The 24,032-nt window shown below is 41.5% G+C and overlaps 3 pseudogenes; 2 read left to right on the top strand and 1 right to left on the bottom strand.

Annotated features, from left to right (window-relative positions):
* The first annotated feature begins 1,000 nt into the window (after positions 1-1,000).
* On the top strand, positions 1,001-4,096 carry LOC121807910 (annotated as a pseudogene).
* A 2,371-nt stretch (positions 4,097-6,467) lies between these two features.
* On the bottom strand, positions 6,468-10,573 carry LOC121806634 (annotated as a pseudogene).
* Positions 10,574-18,869: 8,296 nt separating this feature from the next.
* LOC121807368 lies at positions 18,870-21,793 on the top strand (annotated as a pseudogene).
* Positions 21,794-24,032: the final 2,239 nt, after the last annotated feature.

Raw genomic sequence — 24,032 nt, 5'->3', positions numbered from 1 at the left:
ATTTTGCGCAAAAGAGAGAGAATGCAGAAGAAACAATAGCAAAAGTGTTCCAATGATGGAAAATGGTAATATTTATCAGATTCACAGAGGCATTTCAAATCCGTAGCGCCGTTTCAAATCCCCCTTTTTCTGGATTCAACGGCCGGATTTGCTATCGCATTTAATGCAGACACGCGCATGGCACGTCCCCTGACGTCAGCCTCCCCCTTACACTTATCCAAAATGCCGAAGTGGTTCACTTCGCTTTTCGGGGGGGGTAGTGATGGGGTACGAACTAAACAACTAAACCCTAATGGCGAGCCCAATAGCGGTGACGGCCCATTAGCCCAAAACCCAAGAAAGAGTATCAGTTCGGCACGACCAAAGAGTTCAGTTCGGTTCGGCACAACCAAAGAGTTCGGTCGCAGCCTACAGCTCGGTAAAAGAACCAATCAAGCCCTACTCTCAGATCGGCAAAAGCTGATCGGCAAAGTTCAGCAATTCGGTCTCAGTATTCGACCGAACAAGGAAATAGTGGACCCATGCAGGACCTCCACGACCTCCACTACACCCACGATCTATCTAGTGGTATGAAGCAGTTGTCAACCTGCAAGCCACGATCTTGGTTCAAATGTATAAATAGAACTTAGATCAGATAGACAAGGGTTAAGCTCTCTAGATATCGAATCTCATATAGCAAGTCAGTATTGTAAGCTGTAATCCAGATCAAGCAATACAAATTTGCCCTCCTTTCTTCCCGTGGACGTAGATTTACCTCAGTAAATCGAACCACGTAACTTTCTGTGTCGTGATCTATATTTATTACCTGCATTTATTACCATCAGAAATTCGCCCAACCATCAATAATCAACCTTTTGTACACAAAAAAAAACAAACAATGTCGCTCAAACAAAGTGTTTTCTTCAGCCCTTTGGTGGAATTATCCACTAAAAAATTTAGCAACAAAAGCAAACTTCCAAATTTAGTTTTTGGTAAGTCAAAATCAAGAAATAGTGGGAAAATGAGTTTCAGCCATAATGGTTATCCCTACTTCACTGCTCCCCGCCACCCTCTTGAATCCGAACTGCCGACGGAGTGCGGCGAGCTGCCTCCGATGCCAACAGAGTCGGGCGACGGGATCGGGATCGATAGTTTCTTCGAGGGGAAGAACATTTTCATTACCGGTGGAACTGGTCTTCTTGGAAAAAGTATGATACTGCTATTTTTTTCATGTTCTTTTTTAATTTCAAATTAATCTTTTTCTTGTCATATAGTAATACTCCTACTATAAATAATTTTTTTTTTAAATTGAAAAATTGTTGCAGCTTTGATAGAAAAGTTACTGAGATCGACATCCCTAGGAAAAATCTTCGTACTTGTTAAGGCAAGTGCCAAGTGATAAGGAGGCTGCGGTTGAAAGATTAACAACAGAGGTATATGTACATATGTTTTCTTTTCTCTAAAATTTTATTTTGACGTATTTAATAAACCCTAATTGCGCAAATGAAATTACTTAATCTAGTACTCCAGGAAAGTAATTAAGGCATAATATATGAATTGTTTGGTAATTTACAGACAAATTTTATAACTAGTGGAGTACTAATATGCTGATTATTTTTTTCAGATTATGAACTCGGATTTGTTCGTATGTTTACGAGAGAAACATGGGAGCACATACGAAGAATATGTAAAATCTAAGTTGATACCAATTGTTGGAAATATTTGTGAACCAAATATTGGAATGGATATAAACTCCGCAAACAAAATCATGGAGGAAGTGGATGTGATAGTAGAATCTGCAGCTAGCACAACATTAAATGATAGGTTAATTAAATTACGACACACATTTAATTAATTTCTTTTCATTCATATATATAGTACTTATCTCTAATTTCTCATATATAGGTACGATTTTCTACTCGATATAAACGTGAATGCTCCTCTACGCCTCATGAGGTTCGCCAAGAAATGCAAGAAATGCAAAAATTGTTGCAGCTTTGATAGAAAAGTTACTGAGATCGACATCCCTAGGAAAAATCTTCGTACTTGTTAAGGCAAGTGATAAGGAGGCTGCGGTTGAAAGATTAACAACAGAGGTATGTACATATGTTTTCTTTTCTCTAAAATTGTATTTTGAAGTATTTAATAAACCCTAATTCAGCAAGTGAAATTACTTAATCTAATACTCCAGGAAAGTAATTGAGGCATAATAAATCAATTGTTTGGTAATTTACAGACAAATTTTATAACTAGTGGAGTACTAATATGCTGATTTTGTTTTCAGATAATGTATGTTTACGAGAGAAACATGGGAGCACATACGAAGAATATGTAAAATCTAAGTTGATACCAATTGTTGGAAATATTTGTGAACCAAATATTGGAATGGATATAAACTCCGCAAACAAAATCATGGAGGAAGTGGATGTGATAGTGGAATCTGCAGCTAGCACAACATTAAATGACAGGTTAATTCAATTACGACACACATTTAATTAATTTCTTTTCATTAAAATCTATAGTTTACTTATATTTAATTTCTCATATATATATATATAGGTACGATTTTCTACTTGATATAAACGTGAATGCTCCTCTACGCCTCATGAGGTTCGCCAAGAAATGCAAAAATCTCAAGCTTTTTGTGCATATTTCCACTGGTAAATATGTTTTCGAATATAATTATTCTACTATATACATATGGATGAGGAGAAATTAGTTACAAATTTTATTAATTCATTGCAGCTTATGTTAATGGAATAAGAGAAGGGATAATCTACGAAAAGCCTTTGATCATAGGAGAAAATGGGAGAAAACATGATGACAACGATGAGATTTCTTCATCCTTGTTTCCTTTAGATTTGACTGATGAGATGAACTTGGCCATGAAGGCGTGTGTCGCGTCAAAGGAACACGACACCACGAAAGAGCTCAAGAGGCTCGGCCTAGAACGGTAGGTACTTAATTGGTGAAGTGGTGATGAAATAAATTTTAGTAGCTGGTGAAGTAAAATAATTTTTTTTCCTATGTCCGTCCCTGATTACAGGGCTGCATATTATGGATGGTACAAAGCGTATCATATGACGAAGGCGATGGGGGGAAATGGTACTTAATGAAACCAGACAAGACGTCCCACTGCTTATCCTGAGGCCGTCGGTCGTGGAGAGTTGCTACAAGGAGCCCGTTCCTGGATGGATCCAAGGAAATAGGTAAATGAATTATTTTCTTTTTCATTCATATACTATAGTACAAGAAAATGCAAATAAATTGATTGTGACTTGAGTAATCTTACATGGGTAAATTATGGATTTCAGGATGTATGACCCGGTAATAATTTCATACGGGAAAGGACAACTCCCTGCTTACCTAGCTAATCCCGATCTGCACACCGACATTGTAAGTACAAATCATGATATAGGGGCAAATATGTCCATAATTGAATTTACAAGAATGAAAAAAAATCTTACAAGTTTGTTACAAATGTATGAATTAGGTTCCAGTAGACTTTGTGGCGAACACGACGATTGCAGCTATTGCAAAGCATGGAATTATGAGAAAGGCAGAGGTTAATGTGTACCATGTGGCAACTGACTTTGTGAACCCTCTAAGATTTAATGAAATGTTCGAATATATATACGAGCATTTAGGGAAAACCCTATAGTTGAATCTGAAAATATGGCGAAAATGAGGATGTTCGACCAGTTTAGCGACTTGTCGAAGTACTTGAGAGATCAAGTATCCAAGCGAAATGCAGTACTTGGCGAGGACGCGAAGATTCGGAAACAAAACAAGGCAAGGGTTGCTTATGCGGAGCAACTATGCAAGATGTATGAGTTCATAGGATTCTTCAAAGCCAGGTGTGAGACTAAATTAATTAAGCATGTTGAAAAATTATGATTAATTTTTCGTTTTGTTTCCTCCATTAATAACAATGTGTTTGTGCACGCGCAGGTTCCATACCGGTAATACTAGGGCTTTATTGGAAGAGATGTCGGAAGAGGAGAGAGAGGTGTTTGAAATGGATGCGACAAAGATAGACTGGAACAAGTATTTCGTGGACATTCATATTCCTGGTTTGAGAAAGCATGTGGTCAACGGCACTAGACTCTCTGTCTAATTAAGGAGACTTTATATTTTCACAGTGTGTCTTCTCGATCACAATTGCTGAAGAAAAATTGGCAAATTTTTGCGATTATGATTGGTTAGATATACCACGTATGAATGTGTCCAAACAATACTCAATGATTATATCTTGTATTAATATGATGTAATAATAAGATATTAATGTATTGTTACTAATTTACTTTACGCTTTTAGTCAATTATTAATAATAAGAGATAATTGGTCTTGATGCTTTGTCTATTTCTTTATTTATTTTTGAGTGAGGTGTTTTATAGTTGTTTTTTAAAATGCCCAGATCTCGTTGAAAGTACATGAGTTTAAGATAACTCGATATTTTAAAAGAATGTATTTAGTTCAGCAAACTATATTTTGTAAATATTCGAGAAAATTTGCGTACTCATTTACAAGCTATATTTATTACTGTTGTAGTAAAAGATTATTATTATTATTATTATTACTTTCTCCGTCCCATAAAAGATGTCACACTTGTGGGACGGTGTGAGATTTTAGGAGGTTTTGTTTTGTGTGATAAGAGAAAATATAATATTTATATTATTGTGCGAGAGAACTTTTTCTAAAAATAGAAATGTGACATCTTTAGTGAGACAAACTAAAAAGGAAAGTTTGACATCTATCATGGAACGGGGAGTATTATTATTACTATTATTATTATTACTACGACATGTATCATAATTAAAATTAATTAAAAACCTAGTTTGCATACAAACACACACTAAGTAGAAATGTAATGCAACAATCCGTCAGCTTGCGACTGGACAAACGGCAGATTTGTTCGACGAATACCTCCACATCGGAGAAAGCACTGGGAGAATGTGCTTGATGCAATTCTGCAAAGGCGTCCGGGCTGCCTTCACCGACGAATTTCTCCGGAAGCCAAGCACGGCAGATTGTCTGTTTCTGCTCCACCTTCACGAAGAAGTGCACGGATTCCTCGGGATGCTTGGCAGCGTCGATTGCATGCACTGACAATGGAAGAATTACCCTGTGGCATGGAGGGGGTCATACACGAGCGGCCACAAAGGCACCCACCCCACCGTTATACTCGAGGCCGTTGCCGACTACCGGCTATGGATCTGGCATGTGTACTTCGGGGTCCCCGGATCGAACAACGACGTAAACGTGCTCCACCAATCCGACCTCTTCGCCGAAGTTTTGAATGGTAAAGCCCCGGCCATCAACTTCATTGCTAACAATCGGCGGTATAAGATGGGGTACTATTTTGCCGACGGCATCTACCCGAAGTGTCCAACCTTCGTGAAGACGTTCAACAGCCCGTGAACGAAAAGCAGGCTCTTTTTGCGCAGAAGCAAGAGGCTGCTCGAAAGGATGTGGAGAGGGCGTTCGGGGGTTCTCCAAGCGCGCTTCAACATTATCAAAGCCCCGGCTCGTACGTGGTTCATGGAGAGTATGGTCGACATCATGTATACGTGCATAATCTTGCACAACATGATTGTCCAAGACGAAGGACCTGAGGCGGGAAATTGGTTCGACCTTGAAACCCCAGGAAGCTCTACCGCAAGTAGTCCGCCTCGCAGTGGAGTGCATCCGTCTATACAAGAACGATTGTCTATTTGGGCAAGGACACGTGATTCTACCGCCCACGCCCAACTCCAAGATGATCTAATGGAGCACATTTGGGCAAAATTTGGCAACCGGTAGACGCACATGATCGTCGTTAAATTATGTAGTATTTTTCATTTTTTTAGGATTTTTAATTATGTTTTTTTTAAGAATTGTATGTTGTAATTTTATTTTATTTAATTAAATGTGTTTTTATTAATTGAATTTGTTGGAAATAAAAATAAAAAAATGAAATTGAATGAATAGTAAGTTAAGAGATAGTTAAGAGACGGATAAGAGATGGAGGGTTGCAGGTTCTGTCTCTTAGTTAAGAGATAAAGTGAAAAGTACAGTGGGGCCCATGAATAGTTAAGGGATGAGACGGTTAAGAGACGGATAAGAGACAGCGTTGCAGATGGTCTTAGTATCAAATGTCAATTTGGCTTATTTGGCTGACGTTGAAGCCAAATTTTATGTTCATGAGTCAAAGAGAAAGATGGACGATTATTAGAGGTTAATGAGGCATACCTTACAAATTTTAATTATTTTTTTAATTAGACATTTATGTTTTATTTATTTTGGATCGACTATTTGATATTTAAATTTTTTAAGCCTAGAGAAATTTGGTTAAGGTGAAATATGGGAGGACCGAGGAGACTATCGATCCCCCAATTGTTGTCCAAAAAGAGGAATAAATAGGGGATGATAAATCTTTAGAATCATCCGATCTTATTTTAATTTATTGCACTAGAAAATAGAAATACATGGAATTGAACTCCTTTGAATATTCTATAATATTTTTGAAATCATTCTCTTTATTCTCTTTATTGTCATTAACACTGGCAACTTAAAAAGAAAAAAAAAGGTTTTAACACCATCTTCTCTAACAAACAAGTGGTAAAATCAGATTCCATGGCCGGAGTAAAGAGGAAAGGAAGGCGAATTAAGAGGACTACGAGAGAGACGAGGCTAGTGTCGTTGTGTTGTATTTGCAAGCACGCTTATCTACTTCACTCTTCCTGCAAGAATAGTTGCACAAAGTAATCCATAAGTGTAACACAACTCCAAACATCTTACAAATTTCATGCACACTAGAAATAGGCTAATAGTTTAAATCGTCTGTTTCTATGTAATTGTCTTCTAATTCCATATTCGAAATTGACATTGAAAGCTTATTCTCAAATATCTTCTATCAACTTTAAATGCACAAAAGCAAGAAAAAGTAGATACTCACTTTCTACTGCTCTATGTGACGTTGAAATAACTCCAATCCGAATCATCAGAAGAAAGCAAGCCGCCTCCATCAGTGCATATGGACTCAGCACATGCATTACTTCCAGTTGAGAAAGACTTGCCCTTCCCTTCAGCAGGAAGGCAAGGTTCGTAGTCAAGAATCACCAGGGAAAGCTCATTTCCTATCCTAAAACCATCATCCTCATGTTCAACAGAACCAACAACTGTACAAGCTTTATCTCCATCAATCTCTTCATCTGATAAGCAGCAGCAGGAGTCAAACCCATCCACTTCACACCATGATATTCTCATTTGAGATAAGGTAAGATTATCACAAGTAGTATCAGATACCCAAGAAGAAACACTGTCTACGTTTTTCTGTATCCGGGTTGGAACAAGAGAAACGGGAGGCGAACAAATATCTACACAATGGGAACCTAAACCACCCCACATTGAAACCTCATTTCTAGGTGATAATTTCACTCCCTCAAGCAGTTCAGTTATTGAATCTGGCCAAAAGGACTTGCTAAGATTCACCTCGAACCTAGACCTGCCAAAACGCGTGCCTGAGCTGGAATCTGAATCCGGTGTCTGAATCATATTTCCACTATTCAAACAAGCAAGAGATTCATCCATGTTACATTCCAAATTCTTTGTGAGCACAGCAGCTACATTACTCCTATCAATCTCCACATTTCTTACACTACCATTACCACTATAACTACTCTTATCACACAAAATCGAAGGTAAAGATAACGAGTCGACAGTGCCTGAATCATCATCACATACATTCCTATCGTGGTCAAACCTATTCCTAAGGTCACAGGGAGACAAATGCCACCTAACAGAAGCCTCAGCAAGCAAAGGAACCTGCAAATCACCACTCGCATTCTCATCAGAAAAATGATCCCCCTTTTCCTGCAGCCCTCCTTTAAGGCTGCCTTTGAGCTTCGATTTTCGCCTATCAGAGATACCCGACATGAGGTGACCAGCACCGTATAAAACAGGAGTCCCAACAGATTTGAGAACCACCATTCTAGATTGGGATTGGCATTGAATTTCAGGGGACAATGATGCCTCAACAGGTGGTGTTTTCACATCATTTGCAGCTTCACCTCCCTCATAAACTAAATCATCTACAGCAGATTCATGATCACATAAATTGAGAGAATGTGGAGTGCAAAGTTCAGCACAATTGGAACTACTACCACCATCAGAATTAGATACTCTGTAGTTACCTGAAATTTTCATCTTTTTCTGGAATTCTTGAGACCCTTTCTCGGATTTTCCATGAACAGGAGAAAGTTTTGATCTTTGCGGATTCTTGCAAGTGGGTTTTGCATCAAGACCCTTTCTTGATGTCTGCAAAAAGGGCTTTCTTGATGTAGGAACATTGGGCTTGAATTTTGCTGTTTTTGGAAGAGGGTTTTGTTTATTGTGAAAATGGGTTTTTGAAGAATGAGAAAATGGAGTTGAAGAAGATGTATTGTTAACAGAGAGCGATGATCTTGAAGAAGTAATATGTAATCCTATAATGAACTTACAGCTGTCAATGCCGTTTCAGAGCCCTTGTTTCCTGCCTTACCACCAGCTCGATTTAGAGCCTGCAACAAATGTGGTATAGTTTTAGATATCAATTGCTTTGACAGTGCAAAAAAGAGAATAGTTTTACATTTTCATGTACACAAAAGGTCTGAAGACAGCCTGCTCAAAAGCAAGATCAATAGCATACAACATCCTGAAATCTTTATCAACATAAAAATGAATTGGATGAAAAGACACAGGATAAGTCTAATAATTTACCTGGTCCATGTCATCGCACGTCAAAACCCCAAATACGCAAGGGACACCTGCAAGGGTCATAAAACAGGATACCGTATTTAGGAACAAGAATAGTTTGAAAGTTCAAACTATTTTTGGGCTAATCCTTTCTTTCATGTGATTTGAAGGAACCATTTGACAACTAGGCGAATTATTTGAACGAGTGAAAAGCCGAGCAGGGACTACACTTACCTGAACTTAGACCAGCAGACAATACTCCAGAAGCAGCAGAATTTGCAACAGCATCATAGTGGGACGTATCACCTCTAATCTATGGACGAACACGGTAAATAAAATTCTTTAGTACTAGTGCACACATTATTGCAACAAAAAAGTGTTTAAAATTTGATAGCCTCAACACTCAAGAATTTAGTCATGGCATGTATTGGAAACTGAACTCCGAGAATGCATTGAACTAGAGAATGATTGACGAATTAAAAAATGATAGCATGTATGAAGAAAAAAATCTCACCACAGCCACACAAGACGGCTTGATATTTTCTTGATTTTCCGAGCTTCTCAGCAACTAAGCCGATTTCAAAGCTACCAGGAACCCATACAACCTAGTGCAAGATAATCAAAACAATGCATTCTTTAGCATGCGGGTTTCTCATTGCAAAAAAAGGTGACAATTTATATTGGCAGTTTAAATAAAACAAAAAGGTACAGAACAAGACCAATCATGTATTCTAGATTCTTCCTTTTTTGCTTCAGGTTTATCCACACATTTCCTACTTTTTGAATGTCTAAGTATGCACTTACATATAGGGATTAGGGAGACACACCATAACTTGCAAATAGTCAAACACACAGTTCATATTCCAACAGACTAGCAGCTTTAAGTATTTTCACCACTTTGCAATCAGTTCGAAGTTCAGCATTTTATATGTTTAAATGCAATCAGCCAGGAATAAATTCGTCGAGTCATAGTCATAAGCTACGCTTGACAGCTTGAGTAACAAGGCAGTCAAACAAATACTTGACCTCAAACAGTCTAAGATGTTCATATTGGCAAGCAAGCAGCTACCTCAATGAGCATACAAAGCATAAAATGAAATTGCGAAAGCTATAGTGAAGCTAGATTACTAACATCAATATCTTCCTCTTTAACCGAGTATCTCTTGAAAGTATCCAATGCTCCCTCCAAAAGTGGCCTGGTGACTATCTCATTGAAGCGCGCCACCACCTTTATGCCCAAATAAACCATGATTGTTACAGAGAGAATGCAATCCCCAAATTGCCAACCAAAAAAGCTACATTGATTTTGAGAAAAGACAGTAGCACCAATATTTCATGAATATAATGTTTTTTTGGATGAATCAGCAACATAAACTGAGAACTACACTGCTTAATCAATAGACAGAGTATAAAAAAAAAATACAAAGACTCCAAATTTACACATACAATAGCAAAACGGAGCCCCTCGGCTGAGGTAAGCGAGCCGGTCAAATGTCGAACAGCTGAAGCCTGAGAGAATGATTCTCTCTTTCCAGCCTTCTCGCCCCATAATCCCAAACCTGTAAATGATCAAAAATAGCCAGAATTAAAAAGAAAGTATAATTCATTACTTCAGGATCACAATTAAACTCATAGGCAATCGGATTGAGCATTAATTCGAGTCCATATAAAATGAACAAAAAGGGGGAAAATAGCAAGAAACCTTTTTGTTGATTGATTTGTTTATCATTGTTGTTAAAGGAAATGCAGCGGCAGTGGGAGGGTGAAGACTTTACTTGAGTGCGGAGCGAAATTGAAGAGAAGAGAGATGAATTTGCAGCAAATGAAGACATGAATTGCAAATGCGATCGATTAGGTTTACTGAGAAGCACTGTCCCCTGTTTCCTCTCTTTCAAAAGGAAGTACAATGAAATTATACAAATTGAAATGACGATTTTGCCCCTTAAACATGCCGTTGGTCAAATTCCATCGTAGTCGTGGCAAATGCGATGAGTTTGTGATACGAGTGACCCGCCCAATGCCGAGGACATCGAGGCGGAAGTCGTGAGCGCGGCCTCGCCGCCTTCACCGCGCACGACGGCAGCAACGGAGAGGAAGTTAAGACCGAGGGACCAGCTCAAACCGCCGAGGAAGTTCACTTGTTGAAATCTTTATTTCTTTTTGCGTCTTTTTATTTCTTTAATTTATTTCCTTAATTTTGCTGCTATTTTTGTTAGGATTAAATTGGGCAATTTCCAAGCCCCGTTTGGGTTTTCTTTGTTGGTTCTTTCCCGAACGTATTAGGATTAGGTCGAACCAACCCTAGGGTTTTTAGTATAAATAGAGCCTTTGTATCATTCAAACATCTATCTATGAAATATAATACTTTGGCTCAATAGCTTTTGCATCAAGAAACCTACTTCAAGCTGTCGACGAGAATTCTCGCGCACCAGCTGCTCCCATTCTGCCGTCTAAGTCACGACCCGACACCGGGCGCTCGACGAACGACGACCACCCGTTTCTTGAATTGCTTGGAAATCGACGTTAGGGAATTCGAACCCTAACAACTGGTGCCTTCATTGCGTACTCATTATGTCTGGATTGGATGATCGTATACCGCCGCCGGGACTCCTCACCGGTGGCAACTCACAGTTGGTGTTGGGCGGTGTCTCGCGCCGCACATCGACAAGCACAGCGCGCGGCGACGAACAGCCGCGAATTCCGCGGCGAGAAGTCCCGGCAACCGAGGAGCCGCCTTCGGACGCTAATGGCACGGTGGTAGTCTCCTCCGCCATCCTGGACAAAATTCTGGCTCGTTTAGACCGATTGGAGTGCACGATGAACTCTACAAATCGGCGTGGCGACAAGACGGAGGGGACGCGTGATCTTGAGCCTGATCTCCCCTATCTCTCGGAGGAACAGGATGACGAGGGGTACCCCTCTCCGCGCGACGCTTGGGGGATGGACGACGAGGTCCCCCGGCCTTTCATCCACGGTCGCCGAGACCGTGGAGGGGATATCCGTCGCCGACGAGGCGCACCTCGCGCACTGTATGGCCGCGAAGGCCGTTTCCCGCAGCATGGCGCGTACCATGATCGCCCCGAGCCTCGGCATCGCACGTGTTGGGATAGGCCGCGAGACCGACCCTTGGGGGATGTTGAACGGGGGTTCCGCCACCCGACGTCGTGGGACTCACCTCTACCACGGCACGAATATGGGACACACAGGGCGGAGAGACCAAAGGAGCTTTCTATGAAGGCTCCCCCCTTTGACGGAGCAGACGCTAGGAATTGGATTTCGAGGGTCGAGTATTACTTCGACCACTTGGGAATGCCTGATTCTGAGCGCCTACACTATGTGGTCATGCTTTTTCGCCCACCGGCAGCAGAATGGATTTTCAATTACCGTGAAAATAACCCAGTGGTGACGTGGAGGGAGTTCTTGGAGGACGTACGTCACAGGTTTGATCCGCAAAGTTTTCGCAATAGCATTGGCCCTCTCTCAAAATTGGTGCAGACGGGTTCAGTATTAGAGTATCACGACGCTTTTGAGCGTTATCTTAGTCGGGTAAAGGGTTTGTCCGACGAGGCTCTAATCCCGATCTTCATCACGGGCCTCAAGGAACCCATCCAGGAGAAGGTAGAATTGAAGGAACCACGCTCTTTGGCGGAGGCAATGGCCTTGGCCCTAAGGCTGGCGGCGTCGCAGACCGAGCGCCAAGACCAGTCAGGGCGCGGGCGGTGGAGCAACCGCGACACGCGCGGTTCAGGGTCCGCCCAGCCACAACCTAGCGGTCAACCAGACGCGGCGGTGAGAGAGGCCTCGAGAACGCCTTTTCGGCCTATCCGGGTCTCGAACGCAGAAAAGGCGGAACGCTCACGGAAGGGCTTATGCTACCACTGTCCGGAGAAATGGACACCCGGCCATGTATGTAACCAAAAAATATTATCGTACGTGGGCGAGGATGAGGGGGACAATATCATTGAAGGGTCCGACAGCGCTGGGGAAGGGGAAACAATTATCACAGCGGACCTGTCACACCTTCACGCACTGGCTAGGGGAGCGAAAGGTCGCCCGTTTAATGTTGTGGGGACCATTGGCACGACGACCGTGAGTATACTCATTGATACGGGTAGTACGCACGACTTCCTTCATCCCCGAGTGGCTAAGCAGTTACAATTGTCATTAACCCCGATTCGACCATTCCGCGTATACGTGGGGAACGGGGCATCGCTGGTATGCTCGCACATTGCGCGGAAAACTAAGCTCTCGGTTCAAGGGGTGGAGTTCCTTATCGATCTGCACATTATGGAAATTCACGGCCCCGACATTGTGCTGGGAATGGAATGGCTCGAATCACTGGGCAAAATCTCGGCCGATTTTGTAGGCAAAACGTTGGAGTTCAGTAGGAACGGGGTCAGGATGACCCTACATGGCGTTCTTCCTTCACCACGTCTTATATCCCTGCAATCCTTGGCATCACTTACGGCCCGGTCTTCAACTCACGAGTTCTATGAGATTATTCGGATTGACGCCGACAGTGAGAGCACCGAGGCTCCGCCGGAGGAAGACTTTCCGATGGATACCCATCCTGAGGTACGGCACATTTTGGACCAATTCAGGCAGGTCTTCGCAGTTCCGACAGCCATGCCGCCACGTCGCGAGTTCGATCATCGCATCCATCTACTCCCGGGGTCTAAACCAATCAATGTGAGACCATACAGGTACCCCTACTTTCAGAAAACCGAGATCGAACGGCAAGTACGGGAAATGCTCGAACATGGACTTATCCAGCGGAGCCACAGCCCGTTCTCCTCACCGGTCCTTCTCATTCGAAAGAAGGACGGGACGTTCAGGTTCTGCATTGACTACAGAGCCCTCAACATGGCGACAATACCAGACCACTTCCCAATCCCGACAGCGGATGAGCTTTTTGACGAGCTCGGGAGGGCGAAATTTTTTACTAAATTGGACCTGCGCTCGGGCTACCATCAGATCCGCATGCACGACGCGGATGTATTCAAGACGGCCTTCAGGACACACGACGGTCATTTTGAGTTCTTGGTTATGCCGTTTGGCCTTACCAATGCTCCATCCACGTTTCAGGCTGCAATGAATAGTATTTTTCAGCCTTTGCTCAGGAAATGTGTGATCGTTTTCTTCGACGACATTCTTGTCTACAGCCCGACACTAGAAGAGCACTGCTCTCATTTGACGGAGGTACTAGAGTTGCTACAGTTACACCAATTCCTTGTTAAGATGTCCAAATGCTCGTTCTGCGGCACAACGGTGGAGTATCTGGGCCACTTGGTGTCAGATGGGGTTCTCAAAGCCGATCCAGCGAAAATCGTCGCCATGACTTCTTGGCCCCTGCCTAAAACGGTCAAGCAGCTGCGCGGTTTCTTAGGGTTAACAGGGTACTATCGTCGGTTCGTGGCTAATTACGCCATGATCGCAGCCCCACTCACCGACTTGCTCAAAAAGGAGGCATTCGTCTGGTCCGAGGCAGCCGAGGCGGCATTCACGGCCCTTAAGCAAGCGATGACGACGGCTACTGTCCTAAGCCTCCCTAATTTCGACAAACAGTTCTGCGTGGAAACTGACGCCTCCGACATTGGCATCGGGGCGGTGCTAATCCAAGATAAACACCCGATCGCGTTTTTCAGCAAGAAATTGGGCCCGCGTCGCCGCGTGGCCTCGACGTATCACAGGGAACTATATGCGATAGTGGAGGCCGTTCAAAAATGGCGCCAATACCTTCTGGGCCGCGAATTCATCATTCGCAGTGATCAAAAGAGTTTGAAGGATCTCCTACAACATGTGGTCCAAACCCCGGATCAGCACCTTTACGTGCGCAAATTGATGGGTTACAAGTTTAGCATTGAGTATAAGAAGGGCAGTACGAATAAGGCCGCTGATGCACTGTCACGTCGGGATGACGATGGCGGCACTCCCGCTGGCGAACCCTCCGCGATGGCCCGCCCACATCCCGAGACCGCCGACGAGCCTCCAGAGGACGACGCGGCCTTCTTCGCGTCGGTCGCTCAGCCGGTGCCACGAATATTTGAATTACTGCGTAAGGAAGCAGCGACATTACCCGACGTCCGTGAATCGATCGACCAGATTGCGACGGGCAACGCACCCTCGCACTTCTCATTTGTTGATGGCCTTGTGTATTTCAAACGACGGGTTCTCCTAAGCATCCACTCCAAACTCAAGCGGCCGCTCTTAACAGAGCATCACTGCACACCTCTCGCGGGCCATCCGGGGTACGAAAGAACTTTTCGCTTGCTGTCGGCAGGTTTTTACTGGCCTAATATGCGCAAGGATGTTAAGAAATTCGTCGAAGCCTGCGCCGTGTGCCAATCGACAAAGTACTCCACTCAAAAGCCGGCCGGCCTACTCCAGTCCCTGCCGATTCCTTCGCAGGTGTGGGAAGATGTGTCCATGGATTTCATTACGGGCCTTCCCCCCTCTCGAGGGTACACATCAATCATGGTAGTTGTGGATCGCCTGTCCAAGTATGCACACTTTGCCCCTTTGCCTACCAAGTTTGATGCGCTCCGAGTAGCCCATTTATTTGTCAACACGGTGGTCAGACATCATGGCTTTCCAAAGACGCTGGTCTCGGATAGGGACTCGGTTTTTCTTAACCCAACATGGCAAGAAATGTTGCGCCTCAGCGGCACCAAACTCCACTTTTCCACGGCCTACCACCCCCAGTCAGATGGCCAAACGGAGGTCCGGAACCGTGGTTTAGAGCAATATCTGCGCGCGTTTGCGGCGGATCGGCCCTCGACATGGTGCAATCTGCTACCGTGGGCCGAGTTATCCCTTAACTGTTTCCACCACGCCGCGTTGGGGACTTCACCCTTCACGGCACTTTATGGCCGCGAGCCTCCGCTGTTGGTCGCATCACCGCCGTCAGCAAAGACACCCCCGAAGGTTGCAGAATTGATTAGACAACGGGGGACCCTCCTTCGCGAGCTCCGTGATAACCTCGCCCGCGCCCAACAGAGAATGCGGGAGTCCGCCAATAAAGGCCGGCGACATGTGGAGTTCGAGGAGGGTGATTTAGTGTGGTTGAAACTTCAGCCCTATCGCCAACACTCGGTGGCCAGACCACTGTCGGCTAAACTAGCAAGACGATATTACGGGCCGTTTGAGGTGGTAGAACGTATAGGGTCAGTGGCGTACCGCCTGCGACTGCCAGAGGGGAGCCGTATCCACGACGTCTTTCACGTGAGTCTCCTGCGCGAATTTGTGGCAGGAGAGGGGTCGGTTGCACACGTTCCACTTCCAGGCGATTTTATAGGAGACCGTCCTATCGTTCAACCGGTGGCGTTTTTGGAGTCACAAGTGATGTGGCACGACAGGAAAGCTGTGGAGCACGTCTTGGTCCGTTGGTCCGACGGGTCAGACTCGCCGTCTTGGGAACCTTTGGAGGAGATTCGCAAGCGTTTTCCCAACCTCCACCTTGAGGTCAAGGATGCTGTTAAGGAGGGGGGAGTTGATACGAGTGACCCGCCCAATGCCGAGGACATCGAGGCGGAAGTCGTGAGCGCGGCCTCGCCGCCTTCACCGCGCACGACGGCAGCAACGGAGAGGAAGTTAAGACCGAGGGACCAGCTCAAACCGCCGAGGAAGTTCACTTGTTGAAATCTTTATTTCTTTTTGCGTCTTTTTATTTCTTTAATTTATTTCCTTAATTTTGCTGCTATTTTTGTTAGGATTAAATTGGGCAATTTCCAAGCCCCGTTTGGGTTTTCTTTGTTGGTTCTTTCCCGAACGTATTAGAATTAGGTCGAACCAACCCTAGGGTTTTTAGTATAAATAGAGCCTTTGTATCATTCAAACATCTATCTATGAAATATAATACTTTGGCTCAATAGCTTTTGCATCAAGAAACCTACTTCAAGCTGTTGATGAGAATTCTCGCGCACCAGCTGCTCCCATTCTGCCGTCTAAGTCACGACCCGACACCGGGCGCTCGACGAACGACGACCACCCGTTTCTTGAATTGCTTGGAAATCGACGTTAGGGAATTCGAACCCTAACAGTTTGCCTCGTCTGCCCGTTTCGCAAGCTCATGACGAACTTCAAGTCATTATGATTGACGTTTTTGGCATCGTCGATATCGTTTACAGGAACTAACTATATCAATTTATGAAATAAAACGGTTTAATGTTTAAATATGGTCCAAAAGTTTAATTATTTGATTTTAGGACGTTGGGACCAGTGATCATTTCATATGGAAAGGGAATAATACTCCCAGCTTATTATGCAAATCCTCAAGTGTCTTTGGATGTTGTAAGTACACTACTTTCTCTACGTACTTTCTTTCAATTTCAAGTAGTGCTAGTTGTAATGGTTTGTTTCATTTTTATGATAGAATATCGGGTAGTCAAGCTCTTTGGAACCCAACAACGGGTGGGTATAAAATATTGGCTAAGCCATTAGTGGAACTCAATCCTCGCATTACATATTCTCTTAACTCAACTGGACTATGGTATGACCATAAATTTGAAGATTATAAACTGCTGAATATTGTTACGCCTTTTATCGAAGAGGGTATTTACTTGATGTGCGTTATCACAAATAATTGTATTCGCTCAAATTTAATTCCTGGGATGAAAATTGGAGTGGAAATGGAGATGATCTGAGAAGAATAGATGTGTGTTTGTGTGTAATGAGGATGAAATAAGAGTATTTATAGAGTAAAAAAATAAAAAAAAATTTTAAAAAAAGGAAAATGACTGTTGAACGGTCATGTGACCGTTTTTAACTCTTTAATTTTTTTATTAAATTCGAATTTTTTTAAAAAAATGATTTATTGCGTCAGCGTAACGAAGCCCACTCGCTGGCCGGCGAGTGGGCGTCACGCATGGCGCCGGAGCGCGCCACGTCGCGCGCGAGCGTGGCGAGACAGCGCGCCGTCTCGGAGAGACGGGTGTCTCGGCGGGCTGGGGACGAGACGGGATGCTACAACGCGTCCCGCGCCCGTCGTGTCTCGTAGGGACGATATAAGGGACACCCGCGAGACGGGTTGCGGGTGCCCTTAAAGACGGAAAAAAAAACTTAAAGACGAAAGATCTTCTCTATTGGGCCTGAATTTAAGATCATTAAAGTATGTTTATATACCAATTACTGAAATTTGACTTATATAGAACCTTCCATTTGAATTCCAAAAATAAAGAGTAATATTTGAAATGAATTATCCTTTTTATATATAGGGCGTGTTTGGTTTGTTGGAAAAGATTGGGAAAAAATCCTCTTTTTCCACTATTCATTGTAAACATATAAGCTGCACCGGAAAAAATACATTTTAACTCAAAAATTTTGTGGATGACTAATAGAGCCAAGTCACCAGATGGTTGGCTACTCATATACGGGCTAATGGATTGATATTTTATTAGATTTTTTTTTTTTTAAAATCTGAACTCTACACATTTGGGCTAGCCCATCAAACACATTTGGGCTAGCCCATCAAACTTACAAGTCTAACTGTTAATATTATACTGCTCCATCTAGCTATAAATTACATACACTATTAATTATACAACAAACATAAATTCAAACACAATTAGTATAAAATATAAAAAAAATGATACATTGGATAAAAACTATGTTTGGCAACTTTTAAATCGTTGAATGGTATAACAATAAAAATAGGTTAGCTAAATATTGAGAGGTTAAAATTATAATTCTGGAGTTTGTAGAATTAAAATCAAATCTATACACAAAGTCGATAAATTAAGCAACACCCATGTAATAAACAATAAATAGGACACTTCAAGCTAGTTCTAGGGGCTATTGGTCGCCCAACCTACATGGAGAAGTCACGTCACGTGTGTTATTATGAGACATACATTAGTCCTATAAAATAATAGTATTTGTCCGTCTATAATCGTTCCTATAATATTTTGTCATGTAACATATTCATTAGCGTGCAAATTTAGGGTGTAGTGGATCCCCTATTACTTATGACAAATTTAATTACAAATGATTTTGAGCTTAGTTAGAAATAATATCTAATAAAAATGTTAAGCTTATGTATGTTTACATTTATCACTACTCAGTCTATATTATAATAAGCAAAGTTAGGTATATGTTACATCAAAATATTTATATTATTACACTCTTATTGGTTTTGTAAGACATCAAAACATAGATTGACAAACATAATGTTGGTGAATGCAGCTACTACCTCATTATTCTACCCTCCAACTCCACTCAAACCTAATTATGTAGGAAAATCCTTTACCAAACCAAACATGCCCTTTACTACCAATAATATTATTCCCCTTAAATTTAACGGTTTTAGTATGAAAAATGTAGGCAAAAGGAATTCCCACTTCTCCCATCGCTGCCATCGGCCACCGATCGATAAAGCTGCAGTTTCCGGTCGAGAAGAGGTGGATGCCGGAATAGGAATCCTTGAATTTTTTGCAGGGAAGAACATTTTTGTTACTGGTGCCACCGGCTTACTTGGAAAGGGTACTTGAAATAATAATAATATTATAAATAAAAAAATTTCATTATATACTTTCTTAACTATTTTTTGGTTTGCAGTTATTGTGGAAAAGATATTAAGATCAACATCGGTGGGCAAAGTGTACTTGCTAATTAAGGCAAAAGACAAGGAAGATGCATTTAATAGATTAAACCGCGAGGTACAATTTAAATGCATAAGATTAGTAAACTTTTTTCCTATTTAATCTTAGATCAATGAATACATTATGTAGATAATAAATTCAGAATTGTTCACGTGTTTGAAAGAAAAACATGGGAAATCTTTCGAAGCATTTGTGAAGGCAAAAGTAATAGCTGTGGTGGGAGATATCTGTCAGCCAAATCTTGGAATGGATTTTGAAAGTATTGAATCCATTAAAAAAGATGCAAACGTTATTATTCATTCTGCAGCATCCACTACCTTTTATGAGAGGTTAGCTTCAAATTTCATCTCAACATATATATATTGCAAAAATTTATTGTATACATGTGTAGGTATGACTCGCTATTCGATACCAATGTGAATGCGCCTCAACGAGTAATGAGGTTTGCCAAGACATGCGACAAACTCAGCCTCTTCACACACATATCCACGGGTAATAACGACACAATGCTATTGCGCGGATGTGTAAATTTATCGAATTTGTTGGGTAATTTAGTACGGACGTGACTTCATTTAATTTGTAGCTTATGTTACTGAGAGAGAAGAAGGTGTTGTATTGGAAAAGCCATTGAATATGGGAGGAGGCCTTGATGTAGCTGATGAGATTAGCTTGCTTCTCAAATCATCCCCAAACAACATTGATGCCACCAATTTTTTCATAAAGTTTGGCCAACAGAGGTTATAATTGTGAAAATTTTATTATACTAGTAAGAAAGAACATTGATATTTGTATGCATATTAATTGTTTTGATGATAGCATGTAACAGAGCTAATTTATTGGGATGGAGTACTACTTATCAGTTATGTAAGGCTATGGGTGAGATATGTTTGAATGAAATGAGAGGAGATATTCCTCTGCTCATAATTAGGCCAGCTAGCATTGAGAGCTGCTATCGTGAACCTCTTCCTGGTTGGATACAAGGATTCAGGTATATATATATATATATATATATATGGATGTATATAGGGTCATGTTAAAATACAAACTCTTTATAATACAAACTATACAAACTTTAATCCGACTCACTTAATACAATTAATCAACGGTTAATATAAGAGATTTTTCTAATGTCAATATTTTGACATCGAAAAATCAGAATTTGTACACCCCCGTCGACAGAATTTGTACACTCCGTTGTACACTCCGGTGACAGAATTTGTACACTCCGTTGACATCGACCCCCGGTGACAGAATTTGTACACTCCGTTGACATCGACCCCTGTTGACATAATTTGTACACTCCGGTGACAGAATTTGTACACTCCGTTGACATAGTTTGTAGTTTGTATTATAGATAGGAGTTTGTATTTGATCACACCTATATATATATATATATATATATATATATATATATATATATATATATACCCTTTTTATTTATTTATGATGCAATATATATTATGAAATAAAATAGTGTAATTTTAAATGTGATCCAACAGTTTAATTATTTGATTTTAGGACGTTGGGTCCAGTGATAATTTCTTATGGAAAAGGAATACTCCCAGCTTATTATGCAAATCCTCAAGTGCCTTTAGATATTGTAAGTACATTACTTTTCCGTTTTCTTTTATTTTTTAGGGTGCAATTAGTGTAACACTTGTGATGAATAAACCTCATAAGTGAAAAGAGAGAGATGTTATTGGCAGGTACCGGCAGATTTGGTAGTAAATATGACGATTGCAGCTATTGCAAAGCATGGGAATAGACACGTGGCACAACCTACCGTCTATCTATCATGCTGCATCCAGTCTTGAAAACCCAATAACTTGGTTCGAAAATTTTGAATATTTATATGATTACTTTAAAGAAACACCTTTAATTCAAAATGCGAATATATCAAAAGTCAATTTTTTCAACGATTTCGAGGACTTCTCGTAATGTTTGAGAGGGGAAATAATGAGACATAACGGAGGTGGTGACGATAGAAAGATACTTCGACGTTGCAACGCCAAAGCGGAATATGTTGAAAAACTATGTAAGATGTATGAATTTACTGGATTCTTTAAACCAAGGTATATACATGTCACATCTCTAGCTTTGATTATCGACTATATATTAATAAAAAATGTACTAATTCAAAAATAATTTTTGTGAAAGTGCAGATTCCATATAGGTAATACTAAGAAGTTGATCCAAGAAATGTCAAAAGAGGAAAAACTCAACTTTGAAGTGGATGTGAAAAACATCGATTGGAAAACGTATTTTCATGAGATCTACGTCCCAGGGGTGACAAAATATGCAATTAATCAATGATGGATGTAGATGATTATGCAATTATTCCTCAAGACAGGGACGAAGATAGCGTTGGCCAAGCCACTGCTCCAACGGGGGCTTGGCCGGAGCCGGACCCATTTATATTTACCAAAGACTTAATCTTTTTGTTGTATTTTGGGATTAGAGAAAGAATAAAACTGCATCGGCGAAGAAGAAAGATAAAAAATGCAGATGGGAATAGCTTTTACAAGAGTAGGAAAGAAGAAGACCAAAGCTACCCTACCTCTATCATGATCTGATTCGGATCGATCGCAGCTCCATGTCGTCCAACGTACAAATTTGAATGAATTATTAAGTTAATTAATCGTGTGTTTGATACTTTCATACATTTTTACTCCTCAATTAACTAATTGAAGTCAGACTTGTCAAAATATATCAAAATTCTGTGTTGTCAACCATGAATTAGGTATCCAAATAGCATGTTATACTAGGAATGTGGTAATAAAAAGGTTGCAGCCAGTGGCGGAGGGAGCAGGGACAATGGGGGTACGAGTGTACCCCCCAAAAATTTTTTTTACTACTATTATATATTTAAATACAAATTGGGGAAGAAGAAGAAGAAAAGTGGGCTGGATCAGCCGTCGAGCCCTGAGTCCCTGACTCCGCCTCCCGCTGTACTCCAATCTGAAGATGTGAGTGACGGTGGTGAACCTTCGAAGATAGCGTTGGCCAAGCCACTGCTCCAACGGGGGCTTGGCCGGAGCCGGACCCATTTATATTTACCAAAGACTTAATCTTTTTGTTGTATTTTGGGATTAGAGAAAGAATAAAACTGCATCGGCGAAGAAGAAAGATAAAAAATGCAGATGGGAATAGCTTTTACAAGAGTAGGAAAGAAGAAGACCAAAGCTACCCTACCTCTATCATGATCTGATTCGGATCGATCGCAGCTCCATGTCGTCCAACGTACAAATTTGAATGAATTATTAAGTTAATTAATCGTGTGTTTGATACTTTCATACATTTTTACTCCTCAATTAACTAATTGAAGTCAGACTTGTCAAAATATATCAAAATTCTGTGTTGTCAACCATGAATTAGGTATCCAAATAGCATGTTATACTAGGAATGTGGTAATAAAAAGGTTGCAGCCAGTGGCGGAGGGAGCAGGGACAATGGGGGTACGAGTGTACCCCCCAAAAATTTTTTTTACTACTATTATATATTTAAATACAATTGGGGAAGAAGAAGAAGAAGAAAAGTGGGCTGGATCAGCCGTCGAGCCCTGAGTCCCTGACTCCGCCTCCCGCTGTACTCCAATCTGAAGATGTGAGTGACGGTGGTGAACCTTCGAAGATAGCGTTGGCCAAGCCACTGCTCCAACGGGGGCTTGGCCGGAGCCGGACCCATTTATATTTACCAAAGACTTAATCTTTTTGTTGTATTTTGGGATTAGAGAAAGAATAAAACTGCATCGGCGAAGAAGAAAGATAAAAAATGCAGATGGGAATAGCTTTTACAAGAGTAGGAAAGAAGAAGACCAAAGCTACCCTACCTCTATCATGATCTGATTCGGATCGATCGCAGCTCCATGTCGTCCAACGTACAAATTTGAATGAATTATTAAGTTAATTAATCGTGTGTTTGATACTTTCATACATTTTTACTCCTCAATTAACTAATTGAAGTCAGACTTGTCAAAATATATCAAAATTCTGTGTTGTCAACCATGAATTAGGTATCCAAATAGCATGTTATACTAGGAATGTGGTAATAAAAAGGTTGCAGCCAGTGGCGGAGGGAGCAGGGACAATGGGGGTACGAGTGTACCCCCCAAAAAATTTTTTTACTACTATTATATATTTAAATACAAATTGGGGAAGAAGAAGAAGAAAAGTGGGCTGGATCAGCCGTCGAGCCCTGAGTCCCTGACTCCGCCTCCCGCTGTACTCCAATCTGAACATGTGAGTGACGGTGGTGAACCTTCGAAGATAGCGTTGGCCAAGCCACTGCTCCAACGGGGGCTTGGCCGGAGCCGGACCCATTTATATTTACCAAAGACTTAATCTTTTTGTTGTATTTTGGGATTAGAGAAAGAATAAAACTGCATCGGCGAAGAAGAAAGATAAAAAATGCAGATGGGAATAGCTTTTACAAGAGTAGGAAAGAAGAAGACCAAAGCTACCCTACCTCTATCATGATCTGATTCGGATCGATCGCAGCTCCATGTCGTCCAACGTACAAATTTGAATGAATTATTAAGTTAATTAATCGTGTGTTTGATACTTTCATACATTTTTACTCCTCAATTAACTAATTGAAGTCAGACTTGTCAAAATATATCAAAATTCTGTGTTGTCAACCATGAATTAGGTATCCAAATAGCATGTTATACTAGGAATGTGGTAATAAAAAGGTTGCAGCCAGTGGCGGAGGGAGCAGGGACAATGGGGGTACGAGTGTACCCCC

This window comes from Salvia splendens, chromosome 6, assembly GCF_004379255.2.
Source record: "Salvia splendens isolate huo1 chromosome 6, SspV2, whole genome shotgun sequence".
NCBI classification, from domain to species: domain Eukaryota; kingdom Viridiplantae; phylum Streptophyta; class Magnoliopsida; order Lamiales; family Lamiaceae; genus Salvia; species Salvia splendens.
Note: the sequence above shows the minus strand (reverse complement) of the source record. Positions and strands in the feature narration are given on the sequence as shown.